The 23,755-nt window shown below is 37.7% G+C and overlaps 1 long non-coding RNA gene across 1 annotated transcript; it reads left to right on the plus strand.

Annotated features, from left to right (window-relative positions):
- Positions 1 to 6,279: 6,279 nt before the first annotated feature.
- Positions 6,280 to 13,710, plus strand: LOC128141076 (uncharacterized). The gene is made up of 3 exons (XR_008234888.1): positions 6,280 to 6,425; positions 12,917 to 13,018; positions 13,590 to 13,710. It is a non-coding gene; the product is annotated as an uncharacterized LOC128141076 (long non-coding RNA).
- The last annotated feature ends 10,045 nt before the right edge of the window (positions 13,711 to 23,755 follow it).

Genomic DNA, 23,755 nt, shown 5'->3' on the forward strand with positions numbered 1-23,755 from the left:
ATGCTGTTGTAGTAGTGCAAACACATTATCTGTGTCCAAGAAGTTCATATCCTGAGTGCCTAATAAATCCATGTATCTGAATGGAATCCAGTTGAAACCAATGGCTTGGCTTAATACCTTCCAAAGACTCCTTGGTTTCTGTTATTTTCTGTGCCTAAAACAGAGGCCCCAATGACTTACAAAATAACACTCAAAGGTTCTTTGTGTATGACGGTGACTATCTATCTAGCAAAATTCAGGAAACGCTGTTAGAGCAGAGGGCTCAAACATGTCCACATAAACACCCAAACCAGTGTTTCCTTTTGTACTGCTCCCTTTTTGCCCCACACCCCCAAAAAATTTTAACAAAATATTTGAGTGTCCCCCAAACCCTCTGTTACATAGCACATAGCTTAGTGACTAAGGGCTGACCTTTTTTAACTGGTATGTCTTCAATCTTTTTAACCTAACAGCAGTTGTTAATAAACTATAAGACCTCAAGTTGAGATGAAATAGCAGTATATAGTAGAACAAAGATATCGAAACAGCCAGCTAATGTTAAACGTAATGAAACTGTGCATAAACTTGTTAGGTAACTAGAATAAACATGCACGAGAAAGTATTTCCAATGCTCTTCATTTCTCCTTTTAGTCATTATTGGACAGTTCAGGAAAACAAGAACAGTATCTTTGTGTAAGATCACTTCTTACTAATGGCAAAATTCCTGAACAAGTCAGCACAGAGTGGGTTGTTTTGGGGGGATGGAGGAAGATCTGTAGATACGTTTCTTTGTTAAGAAATAATGCCTTGGCTCTACTATTATTGTTGTAGTATGATTCAGGATAACTGGCCTGCCTCCTTGTCCTGTGTGCCCAAGTATATTGGTGAAATGCAAAAAGCTACCAAAAAGCCTCTAACAAATCATCATACTGATTGTTTTGCTAACAGGAGCTGGATCTAAGAATGAGAGAAGCAGACAGAGCCTCCACTCATTTGCCCTCTATGAGACAAAAGGTAAGAATTAGGAGTTGGAAAAAGAGTCAGTGCCAGGGCTTACACTGGAAATTATCAACAGTTTACCCTTCATGTGGCTGCAGATACAAGGCCAACAAGAAGTGAGAAATAATGACCATATTTACCAAAATGTAGGGCGTTTCTGTGAGCTCTGTATTTACTGTTGCTACACTAATGGAACTATTTTAAGACTGTTGGTTTGCAAAATAAGATACTTTCATTTTAGTATCGCTCATGTAAACTTGATGTTCTACTGATGATGCATTAAGGATAAAACTACCTTCTGCAAAAACAGAATAATATAAGAAAACTCAAATTGATTATATTAACTTCAAATTGTAAAATATGGTTTCAGCCATTACAAATACAATTTCTCATGAAGCTCACTATACTTTAGAAACAAAGTTAAAAGTAAAAATATATGACTTAAGGTACAACACAGCTACATTTTTTTAAGTACAGTATCATCTTGTGAATTAGGGAAACTTCTAGTTAACAGTTCAGTATCAGGGTCAACATTGCTCCTATCTCTACCCATCTGCCAGTTGCGGAATGGAGCTCATCACCAGTTCCCACAGGAAGCTTAGTCAGCTCTGTTAAATAAATTGCAATAGTACGGTTTTAAATCATACGACAAAACTTAACACCTACTCTTGCAGTTAATGTAGGGTACAGTCATTTGTAAAGAAAAAAGTATTTGGGGAACTCGTAACTCAAATGGCTGAGCAGATTTTGCTTATAACATCAGTGAAGCAGTACAGGTCTCATGAGCTATGGCTCTGCTGGCTGAACTTGATTTCTATGAAATCTTAAACATAGTTCTCTCATGCTTTGCAAGACTAAATAGGGTATAAGTATAATCAAATGTGAAGCCATTAAAGCTGCGAAGTTCTACAGTCAGATTCATTTCTTGGCTTAAAGCACTAATGCACAGTTGAAATTTGAGATGCAAGTCTACAGTGGCACAAAATGCATCAAACTATATCTGGTGGAAGCTCTGCAAATTTTTTTCTTAGAATATGTCAGCTACTCAAACCAGAAACATTTTTCAGGAAGAAGTACACCCATTTGATTTAGTAAAGATTTCATAGGCACACTTTGGAAATGCTGATTAAGAATGGGAAAAGGGTTAATTGGCTGGTGGTGAAATCCAAGATCCCCCTCTGTCATCTTTTTCATTAAAAAACCCAACAAAACAAACAAAAAACCACATCAAAACCTCAACTTCTGGATTGAGTCTAGAATAAAAATGTTTTTGATATGTCAAAAACATCAGCATTATTTCCAGCGTAGGCTACTGAGAACTGGACATATTCTGGTAAACTGGTGGAAATGGCTCAGAAATGCACATAATCATATCATTATAAAGGCTGGGAACCCACAAATCAAGCCTGTAATGGAAACTGATAGGGAATCTGGGGTATGTCATTTTTGCCATGTATTCCAAATTTTTCAGTAGCTGCCATCTGGAATTGAAAACATTAATGATGATTATGAGATTAGAAGGATAAAAATCTACAGCAGCTCCTGCAGATATTATAGCAAAGCTCCTTCCATGTACCCAAGGAAATAGTGCTGTACCATGTGTAAAATATTCTCAGAGATTTTTTTTTTTATTTTAATTTAATTGATTTTCATTTTATGTATACAATGTTTTTTTTGTAAGGAAGAAACAGTTCTTCAGAGCCTTTAAAATGGATGAAGGGGAAAGAGGAGTGCATAATTCATGTACCATTTGCAGCCCACTATCCTGCACAAGAGGGAAGGTTCAGAGGAAAAAAAACCCAAACACCTGTACAGTTTAAAAAAAGGGTGCTGGGATGTTAAATAAGGAAGAAATAGAGCTTCTCTTCCACAGTTTGAATGCTGAAATGTTTGTTAAGTATAAAGGAAAAACATTCTGAAGCGCTTGAGAGACTTTAGAACAAGGCAGTGGAAGCTTCATAGTTAAGGGTGCTAGTATCTAAGTATGACTGCAACGTGGCACGCTGTTTCTTGCAAAGCTATAACAAACTGCTATCCTAACAAGCTTTTATTGTACAATTGCAGCTTAAATTGTTACCTACTACAGGACTCCTTGGTCATGGCGTTTTCTTTCTTTTTAATCTTGTCTACTGTAAAACTACAGGAAATGTCACAAAGGAGTTACAGGAAAAGAAACATACTTTTCAGGTTCTCTGCGGGAGACTGGAGCAGGCTGCCGGGCAGAGCTTTCAAAAGGAGCCTTGCTATGCGAGATGCTAGGGGAGTGTGGAGCAGCTGAGGAACAGGGAATTAACATTATACAAACCTTCTAGTTCCTGGCTGAACAAGACAGATTTCTTGTAGAAACTGAAGTTATGAGCTGATGCAAATCCCTAATATGTGTGACAAAGAAGCGTCACAGCAAAGTGGGAAAAAGCATCCTGTGTCAGACCTCTGGTGGGATGAACCCAAGAGGGGCAGCTGCCCCAGGTATCTGTTTGTGGGGTGCATCAAATGAAATGTAGGTGAGTGAAATTGTTTTACTGACAAAAAAACTGGCACACAGAAAGTGGAATGAGCAGATCTGACTTGTAGGGACAACGGAAGGAGGCCAATGGTGCTGGGCCAACACGTGCCTTTTCTTATATCCACCTGATGCCATCCAAGGGAGATTGCATCAACTCCTCTGCAGTGGGATGCAGTTACGGGGTAGGTACCAAACTGTGCCAGGTGTGGTATCCCACTCCTTTGAAATGCAGACTTCATAGGGAAGAGTAAACAGAGATCCTGCCAGGGTACTAGGTGGATTCAGTTCAGCCTCAAATACTTGTTTCTTCCATCTTAAAAAGAAGAAAAAAAGGCAAAATGAGTGGAGGGAGAGCCCTGCTTTGGAAAAGAAATTCTTGCTCAATCCAGGAGTGGGCAAAGTTGATACAAATCTTGGTTAGATTAGCATGTATATGAGTAATTTACAGTCATTTATCTGCTTTTTCCCTAGTGCTTTTGTCCTAAAATTGTTCTTTTGCTCCGCAAAAGTGAGGGAGCGGTCAGCTGCTTTTCTGTTATCCTCCGAGGGAAGAGTTCTGCAGGTGCTGAATTGCATGCTGAACAGTGGAGAAGGATCACCATGATTTACAAGGAGGCTTCCGGTCAATACCCTGCTGAGGAAGAGAAGGAACAGGTTCTGAGCAGAGAAAGATAACTCCTTCTGCCTGAAAGTTAAACAGGTGCCCTTGAGGGGAGACCACACAGGGATCACAGGTTCAATCAGCTCCAGAGATGTGGTAATCACTAGATGGGTCATCTACCTAAGTAGTCTGGAGGTAGCAATAACTATTCATTACTGTAGAGCTATCAAAATGATGGTTCTCTTTTTTCCTTCTTTTCATGGGCTTCCCTTCCCTGAGCATATAGAGAGCAAACCAGCAAAGCCATTATATTGAATAGCTCTTAAATAAGGTGGAACAATGAGCTTGGTTATAAGTAGCGTTTATAAATGGTGCTGAAGAAGAAAAAAATCCACAGAGGACAGTCTACAGCTATTAACACAAATGATTTCCACTCATGGGTTTGGAAAGTTCTTAGTCCAAATTAATCTAACTTCCTACATTTGAGTGAGTAATGTCACAAGAGATTGATAGTCTTTCCTTTTGAGCACAGGAGTAAAAGAAGAAGAAAGATGGGCATTCAAATCAGTGTAGTCTGATGAAGGGTAGACTCATGCCAAAGAAATCTGGATGTTCAAACTGCCTGAGACGCAACCTGGCACAACAGCCAAAACAAGTTATTCAAAGCTGCATGGTTAAAGAGGATAGGTTATAGAGGCCAGACAGCTGATACCCATTAAAGAGCGTGCTGTTCCTGCGTTGATAAGAATAATCTGTTCGCTTAGACATTCAGCTGGGATGCAGAAGACTTGTATTCAGTTTCAGGTTTTATAAAGACAGCCCATGCTGCCTGGACAGTCAGTCATTCGACCTCTTCTCTGGTTCCTATGTGAGAAATTGGTGTAGTAGTTCTCTTGCTCTGGTAAACAACAGAAAAGATCCCTGCCAAGGTGCTCTAACTCCATGCTCCATCCACTAAAAGACAGTTCAGAGAAACAAGAATGGATGTTTTCCTTCTGTAAGCTTTGCTTATGAAATATGTTCTCACTGAAAGCCATTAATCAACACATAGTCTGATGCATGGTTATTTGCTTGATCTAATGTTTACTGAAGTCAGCAGAAATCTTTCACTGCACATTTAATGTCTTCCCCTCCCTGCCTTGCTGTGATGCTTTATGGTCAGTGGACCAGCCAAGGAAAAATGCTCTAGAGTAAAAGCCCTTGGGATGAGTATTGAGGCAACAAGGATCCAGAAAAATTAATCTGAAGGGTTACTTAGTTTGTAATTTAAAAGCAATCGTAGCCCTACAGTTAAGAGATGGTGTTAATGTAAGTACTGTTGCAGCCGTGATGGTTTAAAGATGTAAGGGAAATTAGGTTGTTTAACTTAAGTTCATAATCAACTTTAAATGCATTTATTCTTACTTTTATTACACTTATCCCCAGAGTCTGAACTGCAGAACAGAGTGCGCAAGAAGCTGAACACTGACCCAACAAATCTTCATATTTCATCAGGTAAAGCAATTGAATTTTGAAGTTGTAAGTGCCATTGTTTGAACTTCTGGAATTCTTCGCTCGAGACATAACCTTCATTAGATAACACCGTCTTGAATTTGCCTTATTTTCCCACAAAGACTGATAATAATAACCTAGAATACAGTCTGTAGGTAAGGAACATAAGCAGGAGGAGCATGTGGTACAAGAAAGGCTGTGTCCAGCCACAGTCCACCCAGCTCTGCTGCAGGACAAGTAGTGGTTGTCTTAGCAGCTTGCTCGTTGAGAAGAGCTCAGTGCCATAGCATTTGAGTGGTCGGATTCAAGCTCTGGGCACACCAGTGTCAGCTCCATACAAACTTCATGTGCAAGGATGTGGGCAGTTCTGAAGGAAGCTGGGGAGGTAGGGGAATGAGGAGGATTTCATTTTTTGCATCTCCTGGAAAAAATAAAATTTTAGCGTAGTCTCCTTTCTCTCCCACTCCTGTTCTGTGATTCACATATCCTGACATTTTATTATATTAAGAGCTACACAATGAACTTCTCTAGTCATCATTTTGGTATGTTCAGCCTCTTTTCACATCAAATGCTTATTTAGTAAATACCCGGAGCACAATTTGTAATTACTGGGACAAATTCAATATGTCCACAGAGTGTTTTAAGGGGATTTATTATAATCTACTTGTGTTATCTTTCTGTTAATAGTTTCTGGAGTGATTTTTGTGCCTCTAAGACAAATTAACTGATGAACCTGGAATAAAAAGTAGGATTTAGATCTAAAGACCAAAATTCCTAAAAGGTCTTAAAATTCTACAGCTACAGGATTTTTATGAATGCAGTAAGGAGCAGCACATAAGAGGTCTTCAGGTAAGACACTTTCCGTAGCATGTGTAGTAAGTGAAAATATGTCTTGAAAATTCTGCCCTCACTTGATATTTATTCTACTATCCATCATGCATTGCCTTTTAGACTGTATTTTCTATACTGTATTACTGCACAGTGATAAATGGTTCAACAAAATTAAAAATTAATAAAATGAAAAATGGGAATGAGATTACGTACTTTTACTATGACTTGTCAGGTTTGTACAGATGAGGGAGTATATGAAATATAATGTTATCAGTTTAATCTATGTTACTTTGGACATTACCATACTTATAGTTCATTAACAGTAACATTTTTGCTGTGTAGGTTTTGTACCAGCTAAGTTGCTTAGCAACCTTAACTCCAAGATAATGATGTCTTGCTGCCTGTGATTAAAGACTGTTTTTTCCTGTATTCTGTTTATGATACATCTAGCTTACTTATTTTCTTGTTTGCAAACTCTGTTCCTCATTTTTCATTCCAAATATAGCAAGGTATGTACACATTTCTTGAATAATTTTATGTTTAAAATTCATCACAGTCACCTACTCAAGTGAATGCAAATAGCACAATAGTATTATGAAAAAAACCCCACACTGTACAGTAATACAAAGAACATAAAATGGAGAAGCAATCTATAGAACTACTACTGATACTGCTGAATAAATCCTTAAAACCTTTTCAGAAGTACATTGCTAATAACCGTGGATAATGCTCTAGTTCTATGATTTAATTCCCTTCTTAAATAAATAAATGGAAGGCTATGGGACTTGCCCATATGTGATGCTATACTTTGGAACTGGTCCAGAAAAGTGAAATACTATACTTTAAGTGGTAGGAAATATCTCTTGATACTGTTACTAGATGGATCAATTAGTTCAATAGTATTTACGGAAGCCAGTTGGATCTCAACGCTAACAGTATTCCAAGCTAATATCTGAAGGATGGCACAAATTGAAATGGATATTGGGTGACATTATCTATTTAATATATTTCAGATGATTCTGTAATTCCTGCAGAGCTTATCACCATGGTTACCATGACAGGAAATTAAACAAACAAGAAAAATTTTAAATTAATCCATCCTGAATAAGATTCCAGTGGAATCTAAAATCTCATTTAAGCATTGGGAGCCATGTTGAAGAGTGACAACACTTTAGCTAATAGTATAACCCATGCCTGCTGGCAGGAGGGGTTCTGTCCTGAGATTTGGTGTCTCTATCATAAATTATTTTCCAGATTTTAGGAAGTGGTAGTTTTGGAATGGACGCCTAGGTACGAGCTGCTGATGTAAACTGTCTGCTTCCAATAAACTGGAGTTAAATCAATAATACTTCATGGTGTAGAGATTTGGAACTGAAGTACTAATATCAGTATGGATGCAATATAAATGGAAATACGTTTATGTGACAGCACCAGACGTTACAGCAGAGTAAGCGTTACAAGATTGGGACTTGTATTGAACTCTCAGAACACTGTACACTGTAGTGACTTTGAGGAATATGCTGTTTAAATCTCTGCTAAGAGCACAGCACAGATGCTTCCTCAGTGCAAGATCCTCCATCCTAAACCCAGGAGGATGGCAACAAGTTGCAGCACATCATGTATGCCAATCCTTTCCTTTTTGAAGCATACATTTCAAACAAAAAAAAAGGAAAACCAGACAATGCATAGCGAGCTTAGCTAAGGCTTAGGGAGCTACTGGAGTCAAAAGCAAAGCACCAGCTGTCAAAATGGGTAAATGGCTTGTCTTTGTGCTTCAGTATTACTTTCATTCTAAATTCAACTATCCTCAGCCAAGAGATGTGAACAACTTCTGTAGTATGGCATTTACCTACCATTTTGAAGGGCTTCTAATGTATCAAGTTGCTTACAGTTCTTAACTGTTTATTTTTATTTCAACAATTGTCATTACTTAGAGATAAAGAAATTTCTGATCTAACAGCATTTAGAGTAGGTTTTTAGCTACTGAACTTGACTGACTTTCACTGCAGTGTTGGGTATGTGAAGATGTTACAGAAAGCAGGAGGGGAAGGTATCTGTAATAGGCAATTATGTTAATGTCTACAGTGAACTTATTGGTACAGTAGTTTCTTTAGACCAGCGATGTAAAATCTCAGCATTTGTGCAGTGAATTCCTGCTGGATCAGTCAGGTGTTTCTTGAATATTTTTGTAAAGAATACTTTAAAAACCAGATGTGTTACCTCAATAGAAGTTCAAAGTTGTCCTGTGTAGGATATAGTCCCTCTACATGAAGCATTTGTTTCAAATGTCTGCCTTCCAGATGTACAACAAATTTGAGATTGTGTTTGGTGCTTAGTTTGAACTGGAAACCCTGTCTGCTTCTTCTAGTGTTGCCATAGTTGCCATGGGATCTGAAGCAAATTTAAAAAGTATTCTTCACAAGGAAATTGATGCAACCAAAATGCAAAACCTTGTTGAGAGCAATACCAAGGCATAAGAGGAACAGAGTAAGGTCAATTAAAATACCCTCTTGAGTGACAGGGAATTCTGTTAAGTTTAGTTCACATTTACTTTACTCTATATCTTACACCAAATAAGCATGCTTATACAAGTAAATCTTTGGTATCTGGAGATCCCCCTTTACTTGAAATCAGGCATCAATTAAAACACTTTAGCTTTTGCTGGACTAAATATTAGTCTGTACAAAACAATACAGTGAGAAACATCCAGGAAGCTGTTAACAGACATACAAGGTTGAGGATCTCATCCAGTGATAATTATGAATGAAATTAATAGAATCTGGAGCACCTGATTTCTTTTCGTAATGAGATCCCTGTCCTGGTTTCAGCTGGGATAGAGTTAACTGTCTTCCTAGTAGCTGGTACAGTGCTATGTTTTGAGTTCAGAGCGAAGAATGTTGATAACACTGATGTTTTCAGTTGTTGCTCAGTAGTGTTTAGACTAATGTCAAGGATTTTTCAGCTTCTCATGCCCAGCCAGTGAGAAAGCTGGAGGGGCACAAGAAGTTGGCACAGGACACAGCCAGGGCACCTGACCCAAACTGGCCAACGGTGTATTCCATACCATGTGACGTCCCATCCAGTATAGGAACGGGGAAGTGGGGGGGCAGGGATTCGCCGCTCGGGGACTGGCTGGGTGTCGGTCGGCGGGTGGTGAGCAATTGCACTGTGCATCATTTGTACATTCCAATCCTTTCATTATTGCTGTTGTCATTTTATTAGTGTTATCATTATCATTATTAGTTTCTTCTTTTCTGTTCTATTAAACCGTTCTTATCTCAACCCATGGGTTTTGCTTCTTTTCCCGATTTTCTCCCCCATCCCACTGGGTGGGGGGGAGTGAGTGAGCGGCTGTGTGGTGTTTAGTTGCTGGCTGGGGTTAAACCACGACAATCCCCAATGGGGAGTTCACAGTGGTAATGTTGGCTGGCTCTGGAGTTGAAGGTACACTAAATGATAGCGAGTCGTAATGGGAGGTGAATCTTGTATGAATCATCAGAAAACAGCAACTGGGAATAATGCAGTATTTTTAAGGGAATCCCTAATACCCATGTAGTTAGTGCATATGTAGTCACAAAGGAGTTTTACTCAGCCCAAAATTCTTCTAAATGGTATCTGGTATTTAAGAAACTTGAGCAAATCAGAAAGACTGCATTGTGATAAGTTAAAATATTTTCTGGTTTTTGATTATAGCTAATGTTTTTCCACAGGAAAACATTTCAACCTTGGTAGCACTTAAAGACAGACCTATAACTTCAACAGCTAAATATAGTTTTCAGTGGTAGTGTAAGAACATCTGAGGTAAAATAGTCAAAACATCTCTCACATTATACACTCACTCAAAATTCAGGTTTAAAACCTTCATGGGGACTCATATTTAATATTTAGTTAAACATTGCCAATTATCTTTGGAACCACAGAATAAAACAGAACTCTACTACTTGTCACAAAAAGTGACATGGAACAGCCTATTGCAATATGAATGAAGCTCTGAACATAAGTAATCCTTTTAAAGAATAAAAAGGAAGTACATTAAAGGTTCAGTGGCTTTCACTAAAATTAGTTACTCCCAACACTTATCAGGAAATGTGATCCTCTTAAAACTATCTCGGAGAGGATACTGCCATTTTGATAATTACATGTGACCCCAATTTATGCTAAGATATATGTAAAAGTAAACTACATCTTTACTGCTCTTCAAATATTTATAAGCTTTCCAGCTGAGTAGTGCTAATTAAAGCTTTATACACTTAAAAAGAAAATTTAAAATAGTACTTTTAGCTTGGCTTTTATAAAATCCTTTTTTTTCCCCCAAGATGTCACACAGAAGCACAGCTGCAGCGGCATTATGTGCAGAAGGCCATCATAACTGAAGAGTAAATCAGGAGCTACTATTTCCATTGCATTCTAATTTCCCACAACCTGTTTTGTTGGCATTGGTAGAGTCTAATTCAGAATTCTTGGGTTCAAATTTAATTATTTAATTTGAATGTTTCCCAAGGTGTCTAAGAGTAGTTATAGAGAGTGTAGAGCACTGGTCTGAACACCAATAGCTGTTATTCTACTGTCTGCAAGCTAACTACAATACACTTTTTTAGCAACAGAGATCTTTCAAGTTCTGTTTCTCTTCCCACACTCTCAGTGCAATAGTTTCAACTTAATGTGACTATTACTTGGTACATTAATATTAACATCAGGTTAGGATTAATAACATAAAAGGAATAAAAAAGATTAACTGGAAGCTAACTTTTAGAGATCAAATGCCCAGTTCAGGCTTACATAAAGACTCTGGTAAGAGAGAGAGCTCCTAAAGCCCTTTGCATTTATTAAAGCCAGATTTGGATTTACACTGAAAGCTGCAGAAACCTAAAGGAAGCCACCAGAAGTAGGGCGAGTAAAATACTGTCAGGTTACTGATAACCCAGATCAGTTTCTTCACCTAGATCAACCCTTGTGCCAGTGCAAGGGGAGGATGGCAAGGGGTAAGAACAAGGGACCAAGGTAGAGATGATTCTTTCTTTTGGCACCAATGCACTGCCAACTTAAACTTTATGTGGAACTGTAAGATAGTTGTCTTTGGTGTTAAGGAAATTCTGCTTGAGGATTAAGCAGAAGAGAAAAAACCATTTTCTGCCGGTCTACCTAAAGTGATCACCAGTAAGTCCTCTGGTTCTGAAGCCTAACTTCTGGGTAGAAAGTATGTGGTTTTGGAGACCTTGTTTCTACCAGCCCCATAGAGTTTTCCTTTGAGGAGAAAGAAGAGGGACAGAGTACGTACACATGTGTGCATGTGAATCCGTGTGTGTGCTACACAATTGCTTTGCACCTTGGTAGTCAGTTGGGCTGTTCTGGGGAATAAATGGGGAGGTACTTTCTTAAAAAGGAAAAATACGTGCCCTGAAACTGGTAGTTCCAAATGTTCATCACTAGCTAAAATAAAATTGCTCAGTGTTGTTATTACAGGGGACATTAGGCAACAGTGCTGCAAAAGTGTAAGTGGGGGAGTATTCTTCTTCTTGTAGGGTACTACAGCTCTCTCTGTGGAGAGTGCTGTGCATCAGACAGCAGATCTTTACAGGAAGGTGCCTTAGGTACTGAAATCTTTCAATGCATGTGTCTTGTTTTCTTTTTGAGCATGTTGGATGCTTACTTTTCCATAATAAAGATGAGTGAGGGTATGCCACTACAAGTTATTTCTTGAATTGTTTAGTAGACGTTTGTGCTGTGAATGGCTGCTAGAGAAGTACAAATTGCCGCCTTATTATGAAGAAGACACTTCCTTCTCAATCTACCTTCCCTCATCTTCAAGTTCTAAATGAGATTTTCAGCTGTTTTTATGTGTATTTTTAAGGATTAAAAGTTAACATTATCTTGCATATTTCTTTCTATGTTTTTGTTATGTTAAAACCTACAACTACTTTAAGGAGATGCTTATATCAAAGATTAGTACTTACAAAATCTATTACAGCTAAATGTAATATTTTATTCAGGTATTGCTGTGCTTCTCTTGTTTTTAGCTAAGATGCATTCTAATTGAATGTCACTGGTTTTCAAAAGCTTTATTTCAATACATAATGTCTTTGACATTTAATGTCTTATTTTATAGAGCTATTTAACTTGTAATAGTAATGCATTGATATGATACAAATTAATAGCATTATTTATAATTTGGGCAATCACTTTAATATAATGGCATAAAGTAACATTTTCTTATTGCAATAATATTGCAAAACAATACATGTTATTATCACATTTACTGTACAGTTTTCACTATGTTTGATGTTTCACAATGGTCATACAGTTCAGACCACAGACCACGTGGTCCCAGACCACTGTCCAGTGTTCATCAGCTCGTGTATACTTGAGGAGAGCAATGAGTACTGTCAAGGGTGGTCTGAATCTCTTCCAGTTCCCTGTTTTTTACTTTTTTTTTCTTACTTTTTGATTTTCCTTCCACCTTTTCTGTTTCCTGTTTTCTCTAATTATTTGTTTCTTCCTGCATTGCTTAGGGAGGACGCTTCAGCCTTGGGAGCAGACTTCTGCTTGTCCTTAAGAGGAGACTCAAAGGAAAAGTGACCAAATGAGAATGTTTCTGAAAGATTAAAACCAGGGTAAGTACACAGGATACTTTCTAGCTTCCATCAGCTGAGTAGCTCAGAGAGTTCTTGACTTAGATATGGTGTGTGAGTATTTAATAACCCTCAGTGGTTTTATGTTCTATGCAGTTGTCCAGACTCCCCTAGTGCTCCTGTAAGCTTTTGGCACCATACCTTTTGGCAAGTAGTTCCTTAAATCTACTCTCTGCTACATGAAGAAAACTTTAATTTGTTTCCAGCGTAGCTCCTAATGGCTTAATTTGATCCCCTGCAGTTTTTGTTTTGGAAGAGGCAATGAATACTTGGTCTCTATCCAACCTCTCTGTACCACTCATGATTTTGCAGATCTTTGTCATACCCCTTTTTTGTCATCACTTTTTCAAACTAGTGAAAAATATGTATTTGACAAGTTTGGTTTTTTTTAAAAAAGCTTATAAAAATGTTTTTAAGACCTTGGGAAAACACTACTGCTAATGAAAGATACCATCCATTCTGTAGAATGATGGGCAGTATTCTGCTTTGCTCCATGATTAATAGATGGTTGAGCTATCTGCTTTTATGAGTGGTATGCCTTTATCTTCACTAGCAGGGCACTGTCCCTTCACTTGCCTGGTAGTAATCCTTACCATAATGAGGTTTGCTGCAGTCTGCCAGGCTGTTCTGCAGGCAAACAGAGCCATCCAAATAAATTACAACACCAATAATAGGTAAGAGGCATTTTCTTCTTCCCTATCTAATATCTTACTGAAACAGCTTTAGTAATAAACAGTTAACAGAAACAGACTTTTCAATGTATTTAAAAAGGACTGTCAATCACAATGGAAGTAATACTATTCTATCCGCTATCTGTAGTTACCATTCAGAAAATGACATGTTCATTGAATCTCCTTGTAGACACAAAATAGGAGTCTTTGCTGAACTTAGAATCTACAATCTCAGCACATGACAATAAAGTAGAAACAAGCAAACAGACAACATCAACTTGAAATAATCAGAAGGATTGCACTGGCAATGCACTACTTGGAAAAATCCAGCAGTTAATTTAAGTAAGAGTGGATTATTCTTTTTGGGTACTTCAGTATAGATTAGATTACAGTAAGGGAAAAAATACTGTGATTCTGGCTTTTGTCTTTTGTAATAGAAGCAATTGGCTTTGCTTAATTTTATCATAGAATCACAGAACGGATGAGGTTGGGTGGGACCTCTGGAGACCACCCACTGCAATGCCCCTTCTCAGGCACAGTCACCCAGAGCAGGTTGCCCAGGACCCCATCTCATCAGGTTTTTAATATCTCCAAGGATGGAGCCTCCACAACCTCTCCAGGCAACTTGCTCTAGTGTTCAGACACCTTCACATAAATAAGCATTTTCTTACATTCAGCCAGAGTTTCCTGTATTTTAATATGCCTCTTTTCCTGTCTAGATACCACTGAGAAGAGTGTGGCAGTTTTCTTTACTGAAGGTCGGTTGTAACGGGAAAGACTGAAGTGACGAAGGAATTGAGTACATTGGTCTTTTCTGTGTCCTTTGTCATCAGGTCCTCTGTCCCATTCAGCAGCAGGGCCACATTTTCCCTAGACTACTTTTTGCTGCTGATCTACTCGTAGAAGCCCATCTTTTTGCACTTCCACATCCTTCAACAGATTCAACTCCAGATGGGACTCAGTTTAAATGTAACAGATTATTTTAGATAGATTTAGCTAATTCCAAAGCCTCTTGCAAATTAGTCTGGCTCTAGTAGAGGTTTCAAGACTGAGTTTTACAGATGCTGCTTGTTACTTGAAGAACCAGGAGTTCAAGAAAAGTAAAAATGCAATTCCTAAACCAACACAATTGTTGCTTTGGACCTCAGTTTCCTGAAACATAGGAAATCTATTTATTTTCAAATTAATTTTTGCCAGTAAAGCAAATCAGACTCTTCTGGACCCGGTATAGCTGACAAAGCACTTAGAAATGGAACGACCTGTATGAAAACTGAGGTAACTTGTTATGTTGTTCAAAGTGCTCGCCTCTGGTTTTTGCACTTCTCTGTAATTTGCCCTTAAAGAATGCATAATACTTCCTGAGGAGACAAAATGTCATTGTCGCTCAACTTAGCTGGAGCTTATGTGAAACAGGTAGCTTATTAGAATTAGCTTGTAATTAATCTAAACTTTGCTAACTATAAATATTTAATTGATTTCTGAGTAGGCAGTAAAAATATATCTGGTGTAGATGGTTCAGTGCTCTAAAAGCACTAAGTCAGAAAATTCCTTTGCCTCACAAATCCCTCTGACATGTACCACAGCACTGAAAATTACTATTGACCACAATATAGAACTAAAGTCTGTGTATTTCACAGTTAAAATACATGGAATGTTTACGAGTTTAAGAACTCTTCATGGTTTTCCTCTAACCGTGACTATTTCTTCATTTCGATGTGCTGGCTGCACATTTTCCCCCACTGTGTCACTTATTTATATCATGAATCTATAATCTTATTTTTTTAAAATCCTTCTGTAAAATACATAATCTACTCCCAAATGCAAATTAAGTAAACAAAGATGAATTGGGCCCGCATTCAAAAAAACCACTCAATTAAAAGTTTAAGGAAATGCTCAAACATTTTACCATATGGAAGTCCCTTTAAGCATGAATTCAAAATTAACCCTGTATGGGATTGACATGCTGAACTAGGAAAGCAGGTCATGTTTGTAGGACAAATATGTGAGCACCTAGAAGTCAAGTGTAACACTTCCATTTACTGACTGATTCATTGTCCTCTTTTACAGCAATAGTAAGGAAGATGAGATTGGGGAATGCAGTCCTCCTTGCTTAGTCTGCAGGCAAAGAGGTATTTACGTCTATACATATGCTTTACTTGCAACTTGCAGGTTTTTGGTGCATGCATGAAATTTTTTTTATACCATATGTGTGAAATGAGAGGCAGAAATGACCTTTTACTACGATTTCCATGGTGACGATCCTCATCTTGGTGTCATTAAACTGGTCATTAATACTGAATTAACTACAAGGGACATCTGGAGGGGACATGATATAACAAGTAAAAGTAGAAGAAAGGTAAACTTTGTTAAAGATTGTGCTTTAAATGTTTTAAAGACATCTGTTTTAGAAAAGCTTTGCAATTCCATTGTCTTGCACTGTCAGCATGCTTTACGCAAGGCAAACAGCACGTGGGGAAAAAAAGTACTTAAAGCCAAGGCTGATAACTTGCAGAGAGGTTGTCTTAGCTTCTTAAACTTTGAATTTCATTCAGTGTGTCCTGGATATGAGAAGAAAAGAAATTATGCACCATTTCTTTCAAAACCATTTTTATTTTTGAGGTATACATGCATCTATGTGTATTTCTAGATATCATACATCATTCACATTAGCAATAACTGAGGTAAAATGTCACTTAATTCTCTACTTTTATTCTTAATATATAGGGTATAAATTAAACAGTCTTGTTATGCTGCTGTGTGAGCTACAGAGCTGTGTTTGCAACATTTGTTAAGACTGAAATCCCATAAATAAAACATCTAAGAATTCAGCTTATCTACTTTTGGGATGGCACAAATGTGTTCACATATTGTATGAGCTGAAGGAATCTGGGTTTCTTAGATTGAAGAAAAATAGGTTATAATTGGTAGCAGCAAATAGTGTGATCATCAAGAAAATGTACACTGTATGTATTGACTTTTAATAAACAGGAGTAATGGCCCATTCTCTGTTTAGCAGAAGACACATCAATAAAGTATTTGAAGAGTCTGCTTTATTAGCACTAGGAATTTAGTAATAACAGGTATGAGAACTCCAGTGTTACCTATGAAATCTCATATTTAATGATATTTAGTATTTGTTACATTTTGCAGAAAACAAAAAGCAAAAGGAGGAACAGTTGAACAGTTGTGTAGTAAACATTTACGTCTTCCATTTGTTATGTTAATAGTTTTGCATCTGTGCTTGTTTGTTTGTTTTTTTTCTTCTTGAATTGTTCTCATTTGAGGAGCCTGCTCTTTTCCTGACTAAGTATTTGCTTACATTTACGCACCACAATTATTTCACCCAAGTCGACCTATTTCTGTAATTTGCAGACCTGGAACCAAAGCATGTGTCTCAATAAGTAAGGAAATCTGATAGACTCTTTCCAAGTATAATATCTGTCAAATGTAATGCAAATACAATTATTTTGGGGGGCTTTCTCTGAGGAGGTGGGTTGGTCAGAGTTTACTACGTAGTAATGTATTATGAAATGTTACCATCCCTCTGCTAAATTCTAAGTCCCAAGTGAAGCTGCTCCCCATCTCATTGTAGCTGGGCCACCGTGGAGGTTCATAGCCCTGGCCACTCATGGCAAACAAGACTTCTAGCCCAGGCGCTTGTGGTTAATGTTTGCAAATCTAGAGGACTTTGCTGTTGACCACTCAGCTAAACGTATGATGTGAAATGCCCTCACTTCAGAGCAAGAGTTTCTTTTGGAGTAGTGTCCGGGATTTCTTTGGCAATTATTAATTTTGCAAAACAGGGTATCAAAATAGTGTATTTAAAAGTAAAGATCGCTTTTGTTATGAACTGTTTTATTCTGCTTAAAACCACTATGCACCTTCTTTTCAGTACTGTCAAGAGTCTCTGACTTAAAGCTGAAGAGATCTTATTTTGAGCCACCATATGGTTGTGAATTATAATTTTTTAGGTAGGCAATTTTTTAAGACAGAATAACTGAGGTCTAGTCTATTGTTGTTGACTTATATCTGTCCTTACAAGCATGACAGGCACAGCGTGAAAGCTGTTTTTTCTTAGGGATGATTGTTCCATCTTGTGCTAACATTGCCCACGTTTGGTGACATCCTTCATTATATACTTTGAAGAGTCTTACATTCCTGATTAAAGTGCATACAAATCCATTGAAATTCTCTGAAACTATTGTTTCATTTAGTGTGCGTGCCATGGGCATCACAATCACCTAAACTTTTTTTCTAAATGTTTGCCCCACTGTATTTCACTTTAGCCTGACCTAACTTACCCACATCTGAAAGACTGTGTCAGGTTTCATTCACTGTAAGTCAGTATAGCCTCTACTGACAGCCGGGGGATATATACAAATCTAGTGAAAGTAGCTATATGCCTTGTTTTATTATTGCTGGAATTTGACCTATAAGAAACCTTCAGTTTTTATCCTGCAGAAGCTGTTTCTTAAGCCAAGGAACCCAAATTCTGTTTTTCCCTCTAGTTCTTTCTCATATATGAGCTGACTACTGAAATATTTCTGTGGTTTCTGAAAAGCATACTGTTTTTTCCTTTTTTTTAAAAACAAACCACACACGATTTCCCCACCCCATCCCCCAAATACTGTCCATGACTACTGATATAAATCTTGTTAATGTCCCTCATTCCTACTTTGTATTTGGAGCTATTCTTGATCTACTTTTTCTTCCAGAAGGAAACTCTTATAAAAATCTTTTCTATAATGGGAGAATCTTCTAATTCTTTGAAGAAATAAAATTTCAGCATCGTCATTATCATTTCATCAGAATTTGGAGCGTGACTTCTTGTGTTCAGGTAGTTCCTTATCCCATTTTAGTTTTCCCTTTCAAGGTATTACTTTTTCAATTGGAACTTGACATCACTTTTTGCCATAAATGGCATTTATGACCATGGACAGTATTCAACGATCATTAAAGGCAGTGGGCATTTTGTCTGCAGCAGCCACCCTTTGGGACTAAAAACCTATTCAGACTTCTCTCTGATCCTGTTCAGATGCAGGAATATACTACGAGAATCCAACAAGACTCTAACATCAGACCAGTTTTAATAGTTTTATACATTTTACTTACATTAGGCTAGCATACCAAAAAAAGTCAAGTTAATGCAAATGTTATAAACCGGTAGATATCACTGCTGAATCACAGCAGTATTTCATTTGAATAGCATAATGTGAAACTGCATATAGAAGGTGATGGCCAATTAAGCATAGAAAGAAAGGTAGAGACAGATCTTGTATGAGGCTGGATAATACATATGAAAAAGTCTGTTGGTAGAGTTATATTGGTAAAAGGACATTTTGGCAAGAATTGCTGTTACTGGTTCATCACGCAAAGTCAGTTGTACTAACAAAAGCACTTTGATATCAGCCTTATCGTGTCTATACTGGAAGGATAGTGGAGAATTAATAAAAAAATAATACAAATAAAATTCACTAGTGTTTCTGAGTTGGAACTTTTTTTAGATTGGGTTTAAATTGATTTTTTGCTAAATAACTACTGCTAGGATTTCTATTTTCTGGCTTTTCATTACTTTCTCCTATTCATGATTTGCATTCTACTGGCCTCCTTAATCTAGTCTTTAAATCATTTCTATCAACCTAAGATCAAGCTATCTCATCTGGGTATTATAATATTAATATGATTTGTTGTTTTCAGCTTGGCAGTCTTGTTCAAGAATGTACATCATTTATATTCAGGTAAGACTTTATTTGCGTGAAGAAGTTCAAGCGCAGCAGCATTTCTATTTCCCCTGGAACGTTTTTCACATTTTAAACTTGTAACCATTCTAGATCACCTTTTCCAAAGCTTGAGTAAGTCTATTAAAATCATATTTGCTCTAGGCAATAAACCAGCCTAAAGCTGAAATACTGACTGTGACCCTTTGGAAAGACGTAAAGAATTTTTCAGAAAAAGTGTTGTGTCCCTTTGGCAATGTCACAATTAATTATCCTTGTGACATTGTATATCTAGCACATATATTCCCATCAAATGGCCAGGGCGAACTAAAATGTATTCTGTTATTCTATATTGCATAAAGAAACTATTTTAAAGTTAAGCAGATATTGTTATCATAGAAAGTGGAACATTGTGAAGACTGCAAAACTCTGCTAAGGCAGATGTAGTCATATATTTCTAAGTCCACTGTTAATCCAGCATTTTAACTTCTCATAAATGTTACGGTGCATAACTTGTGATGCTATCTTAAGCTGTATGTTTAACCAGAAAAACAGAAGTAGAAAACACAATTTATCTACAGGTAAATTGTAGCTGATCTTGTGATTGTTTAAGGTGAATTTTACCTGCTGCATCTAGATATATGGCTTAGTGTTAGGGGATTGATAGAGAGTTGTTCTGTCAGCTTTACTTGAACTAACCTCATTACTCTTGAATTCTTCCCTGAGGCTATTTCTACCCCACTTTGTACAACTAGAGCAACATGAAAAGACTGAAGTTTTGCAGAGACTTGAGTCTATGACATGAACTACTAATTTATCTAACTCTTCTTTTTTTTTTTTGTCAAAGTAGCTGGCTTTTCTTGTATAAGAAACTCACTAAATTGTCCAATTAGATTGTCAGAAGGAGCATTTTATTATTAAGGTCTGAGAAGACATGTTTGAGGTGTTTCTTTTGTGTTTTTAAATCTGTTGTGATTAAACAATTTTTTTTTTTTTGTAACATTTCATGTTATTTCATTTTTAGGTTGAAGTTAAATATGGAAAATGATCAACAAATAAGATGAGTGTCAAAACCAGAAATCATAATGGAAATGGTTTTGCTACCTTTACGGAGGCAGTCTATAATGATAACATTTTAAAAAGCTAGAATACATATTTCATACACACAAAGCTGTCACTATTTCACGAACTACAGAAGTCCTTCATGATGAACATGGTATTTTTCTTTCTACTTATCATGCTATTTACCTATCCAGAAAAGTTAAAATTGTTTTCAAATCCAACTTAAGCAATGTCCAAAGAAGTAACTGAATTATTTAATAAATACACACTGGTTTCAGGTGGATTGTATGTTGATAAACCTGTTTATTGCTCCACATGCAAAGCATCAGCAAAAAAAGTCTAAAATACGTGCGAGTCTCCAGCAGAAAAAGATTAGCAATAAAAAGCTTATGGAGAGCAGCCTATGACAATACTGTTCATAGATAAGAACCTTCTTTGATATAGCTTCTTATTTCAAATAAAAACATCAAAATGCAACTGAATTTAGGCATAAAATGAGATAATATTTCAAAAATTCGCTGCTAAAATAATTACATCTGGAAGCAAATATTTGATAAGCACTTCTTATATACATCACGGCTGTAGCTTAACACTTGAAATTGAACTCATTTAATAAGTGGCATCTTCACAAATCACATCTATGGGATATTGATTTGGATACTGGAAATGAGCAGATCCAAAAATAATGACCACTCTGCAAAATGTAGTTGTACTCAGATATCGTGGGGCACCTCTAGCTGTGAATTGGTGAATTTCCATTTCCACCTGATTGCTAGTTTAAGAACCTGGACTGATGTATCAGTCTTAGAGCAAGAAACTGGAAAGTACTTCCATCAGCAGCAACATACAAGACACTGACATTATATGGTATTATATATAACAGAAGCTTATTGCTATTTATTTTTTCCCAATAATAATGATCTATTTCACCACAATAATGATATATCAATTTTAAGAATTTTATTGAAAATTTTCAACCATCGCATTCGAGAACACTTTACAGTAAGAAACAGTGTTTAAGACTCAGGACCTAAAACCTAGCTCTCATTTGTTCTACCCATTTCAGATGCTCTGTGTTCAAATGTATTTCACTGACTACTTATGTACTGGTGACCAGCTACCAGAAAGATGGACAGAAGATGGGAGATGTTTGTGGCTCAAGTAATTACTAGTAAATCCATCTGTAGCAAGATGTGCGCTTGTGGGAGGGAGCATGATTTCTGCGAGGTCCTGGGGACAAATCCCAGGCAATGTATCCCACTGATGGTCCTGCTCCCCCCTTGGCGCATGACACAGTGGCTGGACTTTGTTGCTGTGAAGTGCAGACCTGACATCTCCTCCTACTTCTGGTGACAAGTCACTTGGGAACACGTGGCCCTCGACATGTGTGGTGGCCAGCGTAGGACAGCCAAATTGTGAAGGCAGGTGGCTGCCCTTTTAAGTGCACAGGCTTATTTCTTTAGCACTTTCTGCACGTGTAAGCTTCTCTGTGGCAGCTGCCCTCTGGAGACTTGTTTCAATTCTCTCCCACTACTCTGGTCCTTTATAATATCTGGGGGGGGTCTCCGAGGCTATCAACTGATCTCTCTCTTGTTCCTGTCTGTGATTTCCCCAAGTATTATCTCAGTGTCCAGATGGAATGGTAACCCTCCAAGTCAGGGCTCAACAAGAAACACGCGTCCCTACACGTGCCCCAGACAGTGACTAGAATTACTGTCATTGCTTTGTAATCTTCCAGCTGTGGCAGGCTCTGCAGGTCGTTCACACAATCGAGTATCAACCACGCTGTTTGCTGAAGGATGCCCGCATCCAGGAAACTCAGGACCCACGCAGTGCCTGACCCTCGCTTCCCGCCGTTGCTCAGTTACGTGAATGTGAATGGTGCATGCTCCTTTCTGCCAAGCTTGGCCAACCTCATTACCGTGGCACCCAGGGGACAATTTAACCAGGTTCTCGGCTCCTGCTGTCCTCCACAGCATTGCTTTGGGTCGCTCCAGAGACCACTGCAGCCTGCCCTGAGCCTCCTGCAAGCTTCTTCCCAGGTAGGCATTTAATGCCCAGGTCCAAAGGTCACCTTAACAGTGAATGTGTGGGACTGCTGCCTGTCCGTGACGCCTTTAAATAACTGGGTGGATGCAGCCTGAGTGTTAGTAAAAAATAACAGTATTTAAGAAAATTTTTCAAATTTATTAAGAGAGATAATGTCCCCATTTAGAATGACTATGCAACACAGTTTGTGACAGTGTTGGAGGGGCTACACCTTCATCCTGATAAATTATACTTTGAGATGCATTTACTTGTTTTGAAACATTATTTCTCTGTGGTTTTCAAGAAAGTGTTTCTGCTTCTGAAAGTAAACAAGTTAGCAGTAAGAGGGTACATTTTGGTATAGAACTATTTTGTTTCTATTCAAACAGAAGGTATTTGGGAGACGAACTTTCTTACTTTGCTAACTAATAATGTCATTCTTTTTCTTTAGAGATAATTCTAACGCCTTAATAACCCTGTAGGATACTTATTAAAATATAAGAGATTGAATTCTAATGAGGACACCACAGAAGTCTTCTTGAAAGGGCTTCCAGGAAGGGTTCGCTATAAGAAAAAAAGATTAAATTCATTTTCCAACCTATAACAAAAGGCAGCATGTAGTACATAGCTGTAACCACCTACTTGAATAACCATAAATTAAGTAGTGTTTCCCTGGTTAGCCAGCCATTTATCCCCTAGACTGCTATGCATGAGCAGGCAGAAAGTCTGTGTTTTTCCCAGAATGGATGATTTGGAGACTTTGCTATATATCAGCCTTAACCGTACTTCTTGTTGTATATAAGTACTGAAGGATTTACAATAAAAAGGGTATCAGGACCTTTGTGAAGCTTGTAGATAACCCATGGAAGAGGATACACAATGCAAACACCTTCTGCATTACTGTACAGCCAGAAAATGACCTGATGGGAGGAAGACAGCATTGTAGAGCCATGGCGATTACGTGACCAGATCACGGAGATCCTCAGAGGAGAAGGGTCTGTGACCATCATTATAGTCCTATCCAGCTCATAGCAGGAGTGAAATGTTTTATACTCCCTGCTTTCCCTAATACTGTTTGCACCTGGGCTTCGGATTCACTGTAGTAAATGAAATTCTGTATCCATGGTAAATAATTTACTCTCAGTCAAAATAAAAAGAGGTTTTCCTGATAAGTTCAATATGAGCAGAATAGGGCTCATAATACAGGTCTTGACCTACTTGATGGGGGAAATAAAACCAAA

This window comes from Harpia harpyja, chromosome 4 (assembly GCF_026419915.1).
Source record: "Harpia harpyja isolate bHarHar1 chromosome 4, bHarHar1 primary haplotype, whole genome shotgun sequence".
Taxonomy (NCBI): domain Eukaryota; kingdom Metazoa; phylum Chordata; class Aves; order Accipitriformes; family Accipitridae; genus Harpia; species Harpia harpyja.